This window comes from Rattus norvegicus, chromosome 6, assembly GCF_036323735.1.
Source record: "Rattus norvegicus strain BN/NHsdMcwi chromosome 6, GRCr8, whole genome shotgun sequence".
In the NCBI taxonomy this organism is placed as follows: Eukaryota; Metazoa; Chordata; class Mammalia; order Rodentia; family Muridae; genus Rattus; species Rattus norvegicus.
Window position 1 is genome coordinate 124,076,061 of NC_086024.1, and position 15,011 is coordinate 124,091,071.

A 15,011-nucleotide genomic window follows, 5' to 3' on the forward strand; every position below is an offset into this window, starting at 1 on the left:
GCCTGGTTGATATCCAGCTGTATGAATGTGTATCTTTGTATCTATTCGTTCATTCACTGACAGTTGTTCTTACTTTTGTGGTTGTGTAGTTATTTCCTGTGATTTAAGCATTCCCTCCTCAAGACTTAGGAAGTAAATGAAATTTATAAGACTCAGGAAGCAAACAAAACGTGCAGTCTCTGAGAGCTCCAGAAATTTAAAGGATTCACAAAGCCTATCTCCCTGAGGTTATCTAGGCAGAAACAAATGCTGGGAGAGGAGATACTCTGACCAGTGGAGTTGCTCTGACCAGGACAGCCGCACACAAGTCATGTGGAGAGCTCTCATGAGTCATTGTCCACTGTGGTGTGGGTTTCCTGGTAATACAGCTGATTTTGGGTTACCCAGGTCCCCACTGGTAACCCATCACCTTTATTCCTGAAATCAACCACAATGAACCCAAGCTACACTTGGCCGTAATTTTTCCTTTGGTCTGTCACCCATACCCCAATCTGGAATGAGAGGACATTTGTTTATATCTCCTCAGGAAAAGCCACCCGATCCTTTCGTTTCTTATATCAATAAAACTGCTCTGAGCAGTGCCTGGGAGTTGGCATTTTCTTTCTGTTGGCTGTGTAGCCAGAGGTAGAACTACCGGCTCATGTGTTAATTTGGAAGTTGCATTTATAGCACTTTTCAGAATCTCAGGAGTATTTTATAGAGTAGCTGTCTATAGCCAGATCACCCTGAACACCTCCAGTCCCATCTAAAGTAAGAACACCATCTTACAATGCGATCGTTAGCATATGCTGACTCTAATTTCTTCATGTCCTTGTCAATGGCTTTTCTATTAGAGCCATCCTACCAAGAGTGTCTTTCTGTGCCGTAGCTACCACTTCCCCGATGTCAGTAATGGTGACCACCTTTGCCTCTTGGTGATGGTTATATCTTACTTGGGAAGATGCCTTATTCAAATCTTTTGCCATTTAAAGTTGGAATATCACTGTTTATTGTTTAATTGTAAGAGTTCAATTTATAGTCTAGGTTGAAGTGCCTTCGTGACCTGGACTAGCAGGTCATTCTTCAACAACAGGTTCCTGAGAAAGAGAGGACCAGGGAGCAGGAAGATAAGGAGACAAGTTTGAGATCGGGAGGTCTTGCATAAGCCGCATCTTATGCCAAGCTAGCTAATTAAGAAGCAAGCATCTTATACAGTTTTTAGGGGAGAAGTGGGACTGTGTCAGCAGAAAGCTATCATACAAAGGGACAAAGTCAGCAGGAAGCTAATCGAGTCATGTTGCATGAAAGGAACACAGAGTATTCTAAGTGCAGCACAGACAGCACACAGCAGTCTTGGGAGTGATAACCATAGGCCCTTAAGGGTGGGCAGAGTTAGCGTCTCAGGAACCAAAAATCAGAGCTGTGACTCCCCCAAGGCCCTGGCCCCGGGCCATTACTGGCTCTGCCAAGTATATTCCTTGTATTAGAGAAGAAATTGTGTTCCTTTTCTATACACCAGGTCCTCAGGGAAAAAGTCCCAGGGCCCTGGCCCCAGGCTATTACTGGCTCTGCCAAGCTTGTTCCTGGTTTAGAGAAGGAACTATATTCTCCATAGACCAGAGCCTCGGGGAAAGTTTTGCCCTCACCATCTTACTGGATAAATGATTTACAAATATTTTCTCCCGTTACATGGACTGTCTCTTCATTTTCTTAATGGGATCCTTTGACTCACAAATGGTAATTCTGATGGCGTTCAACTCACCTTCATTTTCTATTCATTGATTTTTTCACTGTAATGTTATAATGGAGAAAGAATTTTCTAACGCAGCATCATGACGATTTCCTTTTACTCTAAGACTCCTAGAGCTTTTATTCTGACGTTTAGGTTGGTGACCACTTCAAGTTAGTATTTCTATATAGTGTGAGGTAGGAGCCCAGCATCATTGTTCTCAGTGGCTATGAAATTGTTGCAGGTGAACTCTTGGAACTCTTCTTGACAACTAGTTGACTACATGTGGGATTATTTTTCTATGGACTCTCTATTCTCTTCCCTTCTTTAGGCTTCTCTTCACGTAGAAAGTGCTGCACAATTCAATTGCATCTAAAATCAGAAAATAGAAGTCTTTCAACTTTGGTTTTCTTTCTTGAAATCATTGGGCTTGCTTTTCCATTGGAATTTGGGATCTGTTTCCCAACATCTGCAAAAGAAACTGAGAGATTCAGTAGAGTGTACATTGAATCTATACATCAACTGAGGAAGGGTCATCATCTTAACAACATTAAGTCCTTCAGCACAAGGCACAGTTCCCATTTAATTATATTTTTTTCAGAAATTACTCATAGATTGTATCCTTATTAAGTTTATACTTGTCAATTTGTTCCTATTTTGTGCTGTTGTAAAGAAGATGGTTTTCTTAGTTTTATCTTCAAAGTCCAGTCCTGGTCTACAGAAATGAAATTGCTTTTCATTCATGGCTGGTCTACAAATGAAACTCTGCTACATTTGGACATGGGTAGGGTTTGTTGTTATTTTAACGTTCTTTTGTAGGTTGTTTAGGATTTTCTCTCCCAAGATCATGCTGCATGCATTTTCTTCCTCAATCAAAATTATTAATCCTTCCTCCTCTGACTTACATGCCCCATGAAAGGATACTGTAGAGGATTTTGTCAAATTGTTACAGTAAACTTAGTTACACCATTTCTTAGCTCTCATTGTTCCTCTTAGGGAGAAAATCCATGGACCACTCTATTCACTGCTCACAGGAAGGACACTCCTCCCTTCTCTGCTGCAGAGAGACATGCTTGGAGGGAGAGTAGCTCATTTGGGTTACCAGCACAAGGGAAGCACCTGATGTGCTTTGGCCTTTGCAAGGACTCCTGATCAGAACTTGCCTTGATGAAGGAATTCCTTCGTATGTCCCACATATGCCCTTCAGTGCAAAGAGCAGAGCACTTGAATGTATAACAGCACCCTTTGTGCAAAATGGCTCACAGCTGTCTGAGCTATTCCCGTAAGACAAAAACATGAAGTCCCACCCACTTTATGGAAGAAACTCAACCAAAGGATTGTCTGACTTGAGATCTTAGGACACTGGACACTCCATCAACAATAACAACACCAGAAGAAGAGTAAACATGTTTGGCACAGAACTTGGGCAGTCTACCCACCATGTGGGTTCCAGGAATTGAACTCAGGTTATCAATGCGAACCAGAATTCCTGAAACAACTGATTGATTAGAACTGTAGTGATTTGGAGAAATTGGAGTGTTGTAAATCCAGGGCCTAATTACTCTTTATCTTTAATTTCGAAGCTAGCCTTTGCCCCCTAAATGGCCATTCCATGCTGACCTCTGTTTGACCTAACATCCTGTGGTTAATGGATTTCCATTCACGGAAAAGTTAAGAGCATCATCAGATGGCAGAGGAGACCCATCTTTCTGTACCTTCTGATGTTTCCAACAATCAATTGTTTAAATATCTTGACTTATTCTTTGTTCTGTTACTACAAAACTCCACAATTAAAGCATTATGCTCCACACTGAAACATTATATTGAGGGTAATCTAAATGGTTTCTGGGCCGTGGACACTCATGATGTTTCCTGTAGATATACTGTGTTTCTTATTCCTTTGAGAGAAGAGTTGTTTCTTTTGATGACACAGTGCTTAGGTGCAGTTACTCTTATCTACAGAGCCATCTCCCCTGCCTGCATGTGGCCTCTCTGAGACAACGGTTGACTATTGGACCCTACTGGGGAGAGGTATATAGCATTGTCATTGAATGGTGTACTTTGCCAATATCCCCTTTCATGTTGCATCAGAGAGATCCTGTGTGCAGCAGTCTCCATTGTGACATGAGAAGGCTCTGGGATCAAGCCAGCTGTTCTTAGGAAGTTCTGGAAGAGTGTTGGCATGGCAGCGGCCCTTCTCTTTCAACAGCACATTTGATTAACTTAAACCCTGCCTGCCACACTGGATAGCTGAAACCTGGTATCCCAGTGACCTAAGACGGGTAAGATAATTTCTTGTCTTACCTGAGTATTGGAATCATCCTCTCTTGCTATTCAGTGTCCTTCAAACACTTAGGAATGTAGCCATGGACAGCCCAAGTCCCCCATGTGACAATTTTGCTCAAAGGTAGGTCAAGTGAATATGGTGAGCCTGGGTTATAGGGTTACCATGTTATTTGGTTTTCTAAATGGCTCAAGAGAAATTAAAAACTTCATGTCAAAGAGCTAAGTCCTCAACTGAATGGGTAGGATTATGACAAAATCTTATAAAATTATTATTAGAACTGTATAAATTATTAAACTTATGAAAAAGCCTCACAAAACATTGGAGACTATTCCTAATGTTCAGGTTAAAATGTCTGAGAGTAGAAGGAAGAGAAAAACAATATTCAAGATGATTTCTATTCTAGCACCACCCATCCCCAAAGGGGAAAGAAAGAAGGCCATTAGGTTGTCATGAAACTGGACTCTTGGGTTGCAAGGCCCTGACCAGGCATAGTAACAGAAGTCAGCCTTGAGCCTTTTAACCACTGGAGGATGGTTCAGTGGGGTCTCAAGTAGGAGCTCTGCTGGAGTTGATGGCGTGAAGGAAAAGGATTACCCATCTCTTTTTGGATTTTCCAAAGTCAGTACTATGTATTTGCTTGAGATCAGGGAAGTGGTCCAAGGATATTTCTCCCTAAGGGAAACAATGAGGGAGCTCTAACAAATGGTGTCGTTAAGTTTACTGCAAAGCATTTGACAAAATTCGGCATTCTTTCAATGAATGAATGATTAATCATTTTGATTAAGGAAGAATATGCATGCAGCATGAGTCCCAGGATGTGGACTGGTCTCCTGGGAGTGCCAGCAGAAAAGCTTCCCACTGTAGTAGATCGAGAAGAGTGAACAATTCACCAGGAGAGGAGAGAACCACTGTTGGGGTCTGTTTCTTTACCTGTAACATGAACAACTTTCTCGTTATGTTAGGCTAAGGGTATAGTCCTAACAAGTTTGGTTCAGCCTTGCTCTGCAGTGGAAGTTTTTTTTTTTTTGGGGGGGGGGCGAATAATAGAAGTTGTAGTGTTAAAATAATAGCAAATAGCTTTTAATCCAACGTTCGTTTTTAAAAAACTGTCTTTGAAATGGCAGTCACAGCAGAACCCACTTGTGAGAGAAGTACTTTTAGTGATGCTCGACAGGTTCCCTGAACTCAGCCCAAGGCAGAGGATTATTCTTTTGCCTGAAGAGAGTGGGAACAAAAAGAGACAAGGGGATGATTTGCAAATCTAAATCTCTGTGACCCATCTTCCAGGGAGAGGCACGAGTGTAAGCACAGAAGGGATCTGAAGGAATTCTGGGTTCTTCCCTCTTTGACATTGTGTCTGGGATTAAACCCCATACCCTAATGCATGTTGGGCTGGGGCTCAAGAGTGTGGTAGGATGGGATGGTGTGTGATGGGAGGGGACGGACATTTGACTTGAGTGATGGGTCCTTCAATCCCAAAGGCCTTGATTTTAATTATCAGCATATGTAGGCACACACATGGAGCACAGAAATTCATGAAAGCCATAGTGACTGGGACCTGAGATTTTGGGTGGAAAGTTTTACATTCAAAACATTCAAAACCAGACATGGTGGCAGATATCTTTAATCCCAGGATTTGGGAGGCAGAGGCAAGGGGATTTCTGTGAGTCTGAAGCCAGCCTGATTTACAGAGTAAGTTCCAGGACAACCAGGGCTATGTAGAGAGATCCTGTCTCAAAAAAGAAGAAAAAAAAAAAAAAGAAATAAAGTAGCAAAAAAAGAATACATAGCAGATACAATGAGTATTTTTAAAAATTAAATAGCAATGTTCATATAAGCCTCACACTCTAATCTAATAGACATTCAACACTGTAGGCTTTGCTTTGAATCTTAAGTTTGGGGTGTTTCCTTTCTTCTCTTTCCTTCTTTCTCTCTCTCTCTTTCTTTCTTTCTTTCTTTCATCTTTCTGTCTTTCTTACTTTTTTCCTGTCTGTCTGTCTGTCTTTTCTTTCGTTCTTCTTTCTAATAGGATGTTACCAATGGTGCTGAAGCTTCAGACCCCCACCCTGACATCAGTGTCACCTCCCCGGAGATTGTTCACTTTGACAACACTCAATCTCACAAACAAAAGCTGGGTTTTGGGGTGTGGGGTTCAAGAGAACACTGAGACAGATCTCTGGGGAATAAGTTTACTAGAAAACTTATTAACACCATGGACAGACAGACACAGAGACAGCATGGCATGGTCTCTGGAGAGAGGAATCAGACCACACAGGCAGAAGCAGGCTCTCGTTTTAATGCCTTTCCTGAGGATGGAGGATTTTCACACAAATGTGTAGCCAGGATAAAGGGAGCAGGGAACAAGATGTGTGGTACCAATCCACAAACCCCTTCCATTGATGTTAGCTCATTTCCCAAATGAGAGATCCTGGCCCAGGGTGTTGGCCAACTGGGGACTCATAGACAAGGTCTCAGGAGGCTACCCAGGAGGGTATCTATGTCTGTGAGTGGAAGCTGCTGGAGATATTCTGTCCTAAGCAGAGGCCGGATACTCAAGGCTTCTGGCCCTTGAGGGACTGGTCGCTCAGTTCAAATATCCCTCCTTTCCCATCACACACCACTCCCTCTTATCACTCCATTCTTAAACGAGCGTCCTTAGAATCAGGAAGCTGACATTGCACTGTGTGGTTTTACACCACACACGATTTGCTAGTGTTTTCAAAGCATACCGCCATTGTCGGAGATTTGCCCCCTTGAGACTGAGACTTGGGTCTCGTGAGTCTGCCTCAAAGCTCTCCCTGGGGAAATTTTTTTTTGTATGCCTAAGAGTGGATTTGCCTAAACTTCACTGAAGAGAGAAGATAACAAAAGTGTTCACAGCCATCACACCACCCAAACTTAGTGCCTTAACCCATTGGTAATAAATGGTTGAGCTCCTGAATTTTCAATGTGGGCAGAGCACAACTCTGTCCCCAACAGCATTAGCTGAAGGGGCTCAGAAGCTAGCCTCCCCACAAGTATTCTGTAGTGACTAAGGACCCCTTTCCACCTAAGATAATTCTACACAGGCTACGTGTGTAACAATATAGGACAGGTATATAGATCAAACATTGACTGACAATAAACCACAGAGAGGTTCATTTTAAGACAATTCTTTGAGAGATACGTATGTGCAGCCTTACCACATATTAAATAGGAAAGCAATTTCGCACACCACCGAGATGAATACGCTTGGCTATTTTTATATAAAGAGTGAAATCTTGCTAGTGCAGGATGTAGAGTTCGTCAAAGCGTTTCAGAGTTGACTGATGCTTTGATTTTAGGATTATTGATGCTGCGACCACTGCTTCACATAAATACATAGTGCACACGACATAAGGGTGTGTAGGGACATTTCAGAGTAAAAATGGCATTTGGAAGTCCTGCGCTATCCCAAACCAAGATTCGCTTAATGGTTTTTAATGAACTCATCAGCAATTCGAAGTTCAAGTTTTAAAATCGAGCACTGGACGGGCAGTGGTGGAACACAGTTTTAATACCTGGAAGGCAGAGGCAGGCAGATCTGAGTTTGAGGCCAGCCTGGTCTACAGAGATAGTTCCAGGATAGCCAGAGCTACACAGACAAACCCTAAAAAGAAATAAAAAACAAAACCAAGCACTGTGACACAAGGGAACCTAAAGATATAGTAATTTAATACTTACCTCTTGAAGAAAATGCCGGAACATGTTAAGTGCCTTTGTTTTCTGTAATTAGACCAGTGTGTTTCTATAGAAGAATGAAGCTATTTCTGTACAGTAAGAACAACAACAAACGCTAAAGGACTGCAGCTCATATGACACATCTGGAATATGAGGCCCGTGCTCCAGCTGCGTTCACTGGCACTGCACGGTGGGAGAGCATGCAAGGTGTGGTGAGCACAACGCTCTCTCACACTGTGACTTCAGAACCAAGGCCGCAGTGAGCTCTCTCAGTGCCCCGCAGGTGAGCAGTGTGCATAGCGCTCTGTATTCATTATGCATCCAGACTGATCTGGGGTCGCTATTTGTTCCAAAACCCTTTATTGTTGCCAAAATCGTTTGTGACTTCTATTCAGTTATAGTTTAAGAAGTTGGAGGCCGGGGCACTTAGACCTGTTTTGTTCCCCTGCAACCAATGACTACCTCAAAACACGGCTGCAAATGTCCCGAGAGAGCAGATGGACAGGGAGTTTTTATGATCTGTCTCAGAAGTTATGCACACTAGTGATGTCCCAATCTACCAACTGAGGCTGGCACAAATGTCACCCGGGTGTGGGAGTGGGGGAGACAGAGAGAAAGCATCCTAAGTTCACTTAGGAATTTGCAAAGGGAGGATCTCAGTTACGTAAGGGTAAGATGGTATGCATTTGGGACAGCTGCTTTTAGAAATACAATCCGCCACTCCACTATCCAAAGTATAGGCTGCACAGACAGACAGACAGACAGACAGACAGACAGACAGACAGACACGCACACCTCTCAAGACAAAACAAAACAAAAAATAAAAAGAAAGCTGGGCAGTGGGGCACATTATTTTAATCCCAGCACTCAGGAGGCAGAGGCAGGCAGATCTCTGAGTTCAAGGCCAGCCTGATCCATGGAGCAAGTTCCAAGATAGTCAGGACTACTCTGAGGGACCCTGTCTCTAAACACGAAAACATGTTGTATTACTGTTATTGTCATTGTGAAAAAGCTGTAAAAGGCAAGTATCCTTTCTCCACAGAGAATGAGGATGTTGTCTCTAAGAGGTTACCACAGGGTTCACGTGGGTCTCTGTGTGTGATGAGATGATATTTCTCCCAGATGCAGAGAACACCTTCCTCCCACACAGAACGATGAGGGACAAGCACACGAGAAGATCTTAACATCTTTCTCTCTCATAGAGAAAGGAAAAGCAAACCTGGTCCTACCCAGGACTTTAACTGCAAACTTGTTGGGGGCACAGGTTTGTCCTCTCCAGGCTCCCGAGCTCACGGGTGCTCTCGGATCTTCTCTTCAGAGCAGCATGGTGGCTGAAGGAGCACCTGGACTTGAGAAGGCTGGGTGTTCTCTGAGTGACCTTTGTTGAAATACTTCACTGGGCTTCAGTTTCCTTCCATGAACAACGATGCTAATCACAAGGCTTGCAATATTTGCAAACAGCAAACGTGTTGATTCATGGAGCTCCCTTACACTTGGCAGGTGCTTTAAAACCGTTAGCTGCCCCTCATTACAAAGTAGAATGGATTCGGAAAGCTGGAAGTGATGAGCCAGGTCCAGATCTATTTGTGAACACCCCCAGGAATACCTAACTACCAGGGGCAGATCCTTAAGACTGGACTGTCTCTTCTTTTGCTATTACAGGCATGTACTGATAGCGCTTTTGATCCTATTCTGCAAACAAGACAGGGAGGAAGCTGGGAACGGCTTGAGTAAGGAGAATTGGAAAGATCAAAGATCTCTGGATTCCAATTCTCTTCCCAAATCCCCATCTTTCCTGGGTCTTTCTCAGGCTCTTCACTCTGAAGATGTCTGTGAACGGAGAAGCCATGGAATGGAGGCTTCATCTTCTCCTAATGGAGAATGTTAACTGGCTGATCTTGACCAGTTCCTTGCATCCTCTACCGATATAAGTTAAAGGTCCCTATAGCTCTTTTAGTGCGGGAGTTTAGCATTTGTCTACCTGCGGGGGTGGGGGATGGGGGGACGTTTCCATAGCAATAGAAGTGTGAGGTGTTAAGTCTCCCTTTCTAGTATCCAGAACACAGCCTACTAGGAACCTCCTGAATGTGGGGAGTATTTATGCTGGAGCAGAGCCCCCTGGGGCAATCCCTGGAATCATCAAGTTTGGAACAGGGTGCCACATTGGATGGCTAAAGACTCTGAAGGCAGATGGTTCTTGCTGCTGTGACCGTCCATGTCTGTCTGGGCACCCTCCTCAGGGGCTGTGAGTTATATTCATTTCTTCTCCGGACCCCGGGAAAACACATGAGCTGGCCGTGAGCTCTCCGGGGACTTTTGTTTGCTTTTTGTTATCCTCATTTTTTGAGACCAGAGCTCTCAAACCACCAAGGTACGCACGTTGACAGCTAGACTGCGGCCTCTGACAGTAACTGTCCCTCTGCATAAACCCTCTACACCTTGGGATAGAAACGGCTCCACCAGGGGGCAGTGCAAGAAAATCGATATGAGGACCAGAGGAGACGCTCTCCCTGGCAAGCATCTTAACTAGGCGCCTGGCTGAGCAGCGCGATACCCTCAGCGGGTGGAGCCCCAGCGCTTTGATGTCGCGCGGCCACACGGTGGCGCTGCCGCATCGCCCTCCAGTAGACGACACAGGGCTAGGCATGCCCCAGGCAGAGACAGGCCAGGGTGCAGATCATGCACCTCAACTCTCCCCTTGATGGCCAGTTGACCCAGTGTCCACCTTTATGCCTTACGACACATTCGCCGCCCTGCACTTGAGCCTCTTGGAGGTCGGGAAGCGGAGGCTGAAAGAATTAGGAATCCTGGGTTTAGCTTCAATGGCTAACCCTGTGGCAAGACATTTTCCTGAAGGGAAAAGAAGAAAGCTGTGAGAGAAAAGAGCCATACAACCTGCGAGATCAAAGTTAAACCGTTTTGTACGGAGCATGGACAGAGTCAGTATTGGTCCTAGCAGCAGTGACCAGAGCTGACGGCCAATGTCTGCAACCAGCTCTGTGGACGTCTCACGACAGAACGCTACTCCCAAGCTTTCAGTCGGAAAAGAAACCCCCTAATTCCTTCTTTCCCTCCTTAGAAGTAGGAAAGTGGAAATGCCTTTAACAGTTCCGATCTTAAAGACCAACAAGGGAAATCAATGACTTTGGAGGTGACAGTAGCAAGATGAAAGGAACAGAGATCTCCGAGTCAGTTCTCGGGGCAGGCTCTCTTACCTAAAGATGGTTGTCCGAGCAAAATGGATGGTCTTTAAGCCACTGCGCTTGGAGGTCCAGGGGTTTGGTGGTTTTTCTATTGCCCTAATGAATAAGAGAGATGGATCAATTTGTTTTTTAAAAACTCAAGTCTTTGTTTTGGCTCAAGCAAAGTTTTTGAGGTTTGTCTGTAGTTGGTTGGTTCTGTGGTGAGACAAAATCACGGTAGAAGCACACAGAATAGGAGGCCTGCTATTCTCAAGGTGTCTGGAAGAGCGGGCGGGGGCTATATTCCCAATACCTTCTTCAAGGGCAGGCCCTTAACAGCTTACTTCTTCCCACCAGGTCCCGACCTCCCAGTAGTGCATTGGGTGGGACCCAAGCCTTTAGCACACGGTCCTTTGGCAGACACCAACAGTATATAGCAAGGGAGATGGCCACCTGTTTGGTATGGCACCATACCACAATTGATGTAGGTTCATTGGAGGCAAACGCAACAATATCCTGGTGGCAGAATTACCTACTACTGCATCTGATCAGGTAATAGGATCCTTGGTTAAGTGGGTAAGATAGGGAGTGTCGATTGTCAACTTGAGAGGCTATAGAATCACCTAGGGGGCAGGCCTCCAAACACAACTGCAAGCGATTATCCTGATTAGGTTAACAGAGGGAGGACGGCCTGCCCTAAAGGTGGGTAGCACCACTCCTTGGCTTTAGGTCCTGGGCTGCACATAAAGGAGAAAGCTAGCTGAGCAGAATCACTCATACTCCTCTGCTTCCTGCCTGCTGGTGCACTGTGACCAGTTTCCTCAAGCCCTTGCCACCACAGCTTCCCTGCTGTGATGGGCTGTACCCTGGAACTGTGAGCCAAGACAAGTCTTTTCTCCATTAAGTTACTTGTGTCAGGATATTCTATCACAGTAATGGGGGAGTGACTACCACAGTAGGAGAAGGGAGGTTTCAGGGAAAGAGGAAAAGGACCCGAGTGCTCAACACAAAACAAGGCATTAGGCTCTGAAGTTGCTTTCTGCTAAGTGTGTGTGTGTGTGTGTGTGTGTGTGTGTGTGTGTGTATAAACACATGTGTATATACATGTATGCAAGTATACATAGAAATGTGCATATATATGTACACATATATACACACATATACATATGTATACATATGTGTTTGTAAACATAGATATGTACATATATACAAATATGTATATATGTGTGTGCATATATGCAGACATGTGCATATACACATCTACATACATATACACACAGATATTTGCATACACATATGTGTGCTTATATATGTGTATATATACATGTATACATAGACATGTGCATGTATACATATATATGCACACACATGCCATCTGCACACTATTAGCACTACCCTCTTTATCAAGAAAAATAAGCTTAAATAGTTCTTAGTAAATTGTCTGGGGAAGGTTTAGAAAGCAATTTTCAAAGCTCAGAATCTGTCATAAGTTTACTTTCTCTGGTTTGAACACCATTCAAAGCTAACACACACACACACACACACACACACACACACACACACACTATGGATAATATCTTACCACATATTTTCTCAGAGAACTGCTACAGTCTGCTCGACCATTTGCACCCCCTCTTCCTGAATCATGTCTTTATTGCATCAAAGAGGTCAGGCTAAAACTTCATTCCTAATCAATCTCCAATAGTCCCTTGAGGGGACCTCTTGTACCCTTGTCACCACAGGCCCTTGTTGCTCACTGCTGACTTCTTCAGTTCCACTCTGGGGCTGAGTTTACAGCCACGCCCCTTCTGGGTTTGATCTGACTCTGCGGTGCTTTCTGACTACTTATACCTTTCCTCTTGAGTATCCCTGTTCACTCCAGGACGCTGCCCAAGGCTGTGTCTGCCTTAGTGAGGCTCTCTCACCTCCTGGCCGACTTCTCTCAGCCTCTGCTTCTGCACATCTTATGGTTTCCCTCCAGCATCCTCACGTCCGCCTGCTGCCTGGTTTTCCCTCCACCAAGTGGCCCCAAGTTGTAACCAATGTCCACACCCCACTGCTCTCCTCTTGCTCTGTGTTTTGCTCCAGGGCACTGGTTCTCAACCTGTGGGTCACAACCCCCGATTACGATTCACAAGAGTAGCAGAATTACAGTTATGAAGTAGTAAGAAAACAGTTTTATGGTTGGGGGTCACCGCCACAGGAGGGACTGTATGAAAGGGTGGCAGCATTAGGAAGGTTAAGAACCACTGCTCTAGAGATTTTTATGGTTTTCAACCTCCCTATTTTTCCCCCAGAGAATTATGACTAACATAGGCATAAGTCTCTCTCTGTCTGGCCAACTCATTAAAAAAGAGGAAAGAAAAAAAAAAAAGAAGAAGCTCCTTCCTCTTCTCCAGCCACACACAATCCTGATCCGAGTATCCCTTTGCTGAAATCTCTGAGCATCTTTTTACCAGCCTGTGCACATCTCTGTTGCCATGGTTACCGGGCTCCTGGGGACCTGCGTCTGCGCCCTCCATCTCCTATGAATCTACCACTTGCCCACAACACCTCCACCCCAGCTATTCATCCCCAGCCACTTGGTGTTCACGGAATGGGCCCAGCTCAGCCCTTCGTCTGGGCTGCTCCTTCACAGCTCTGTCCTCATGGAGACCTCCAGCCTCTCTCTTCACTCTGCCCAGTGGCTGCTGGCTCTCCAGGCTTGGAGCTACCTCTTGCTTCTTCTGGGGCCTGTCCTGGTCAGGGGCTCCTAGAACACTTGGTGGTACTCCTTTGGGGGGCAAGCATGCAGGCAGCATGCAGTTGTGTTACTGGGTGAGCATGCGGGAGGCAGGCTCAGTGAATTTTGTGAAGTGGTCAGCCATCGCTCATTAAACAGGGCAGACCCTGAGGAGCAGTTTGGTGGCCGAGGGAGTAACAGTGGTAGACTGCGTAGGCAGTATGAGGCCGTGTTCAATCCCACACCAACACTACAAGAAACAAATAAGCAGCGGTTCATGTGCAGCCAAGACAGCCGTTGGCGTGTCTATCTGTCCAGCAGCCAACGAGGGTACTTGTGCTGAGGATAAAAACCATGTAGCTTTCAAGCGCTTTGACGACACTTAGCTGTGTCCCCTGTGATTGCCCCTGCTAGTCGACTGAATGGCTCTGATTACTATGGCAGCCCAAGTGGATGAGCAGACAGTCCTTCAGAGGAAGCTCTTAGGGACAGACTGAAAGACGGAATGCTGTGGTCTAAGACTCACTTCATGGCTACTCACAGCTAATTGGCTGCAACTGGCCATATGGTTCCCTCCCCCCCAAATACAAGGGGACTGGGAAGTACAATCCTGGCAGAAGGTGGGAACTTAGAAACCCTAGGCATGGCACTTAGGACCAATTGATTGGAGACCAAAAGGAAGTCTGCCATGAGGGGGAAAGGGAGGCTTTCTGAGAATGAGGCAACTGACTGCTCTTCAAACACAATGGGTCTGACTTTTGGCTGGCCTTCAATAGAGCAAGCCACCGGCTTCAGTCACTTGTCTCATTGCTGTGACAAAATAGCAGATAAAAAGTGGCTTAGAGAAAGAAGGGTTTCAGGGGCTGGCAGTTCGAGGGCACCATCTGTCATGGTGAGGAAACCACGGCTGGAGGAGCTCGGGGTCACACTGCATCCACGGTCAGGAAGCAGAGCGTTAAATACTTGGTGTTTGGGTTGCTTCCTCCTCTTTGTATTTTAAAATGATGTGCATGTGTGTGTGTGGTGTGTGCATGCACGTGGGTTTGTGTGGTTACATGAATGTGGGCCCCTGCACATGTGTAGGTGCTCGAGCATCTGTGTGAACACACATGCAAGTCAGGCTGCCATTGCGTTTGTTCCTTAACCATCCTCTCATCTGAACTTACAGTTGGCTAGTCTAACTAGACAGCTCGCTCCTCCTAAACAGGGAATACGGGGAGCCACCATGTTTGCCCAGCATCTACATGGGTGCAGGGGATGGGGATCAGAACTCTATTCCCCACACTTACAAGACAAGTACTTCACCTGCGGGGCCATCTTCCCGGCACTCCTCCCCTTCCTTTTTTATTCCGTCCAGTGCTTAGAATGATCTTCCTCTTCTCGCTTGGACTGGCCTAGGTAATCCCTCACACA

The 15,011-nt window shown here is 45.2% G+C and overlaps 1 long non-coding RNA gene across 5 annotated transcripts in view; it reads left to right on the forward strand.

Annotated features, from left to right (window-relative positions):
- Positions 1–2,681: 2,681 nt before the first annotated feature.
- Positions 2,682–15,011, forward strand: part of LOC102550434 (uncharacterized) — a 40,880-nt gene continuing 28,550 nt past the window's right edge. For 2 of the 5 annotated variants that reach the window (XR_010052799.1, XR_010052800.1), the window contains exons 1-3: positions 2,682–3,990; positions 7,750–7,977; positions 11,234–11,428. This is a non-coding gene — a long non-coding RNA (uncharacterized LOC102550434). The remainder of the gene's footprint in view (positions 3,991–7,749; positions 7,978–11,233; positions 11,429–15,011) is intronic. The other 3 variants (XR_010052802.1, XR_010052801.1, XR_005506187.2) reach the window with 2 other exon arrangements.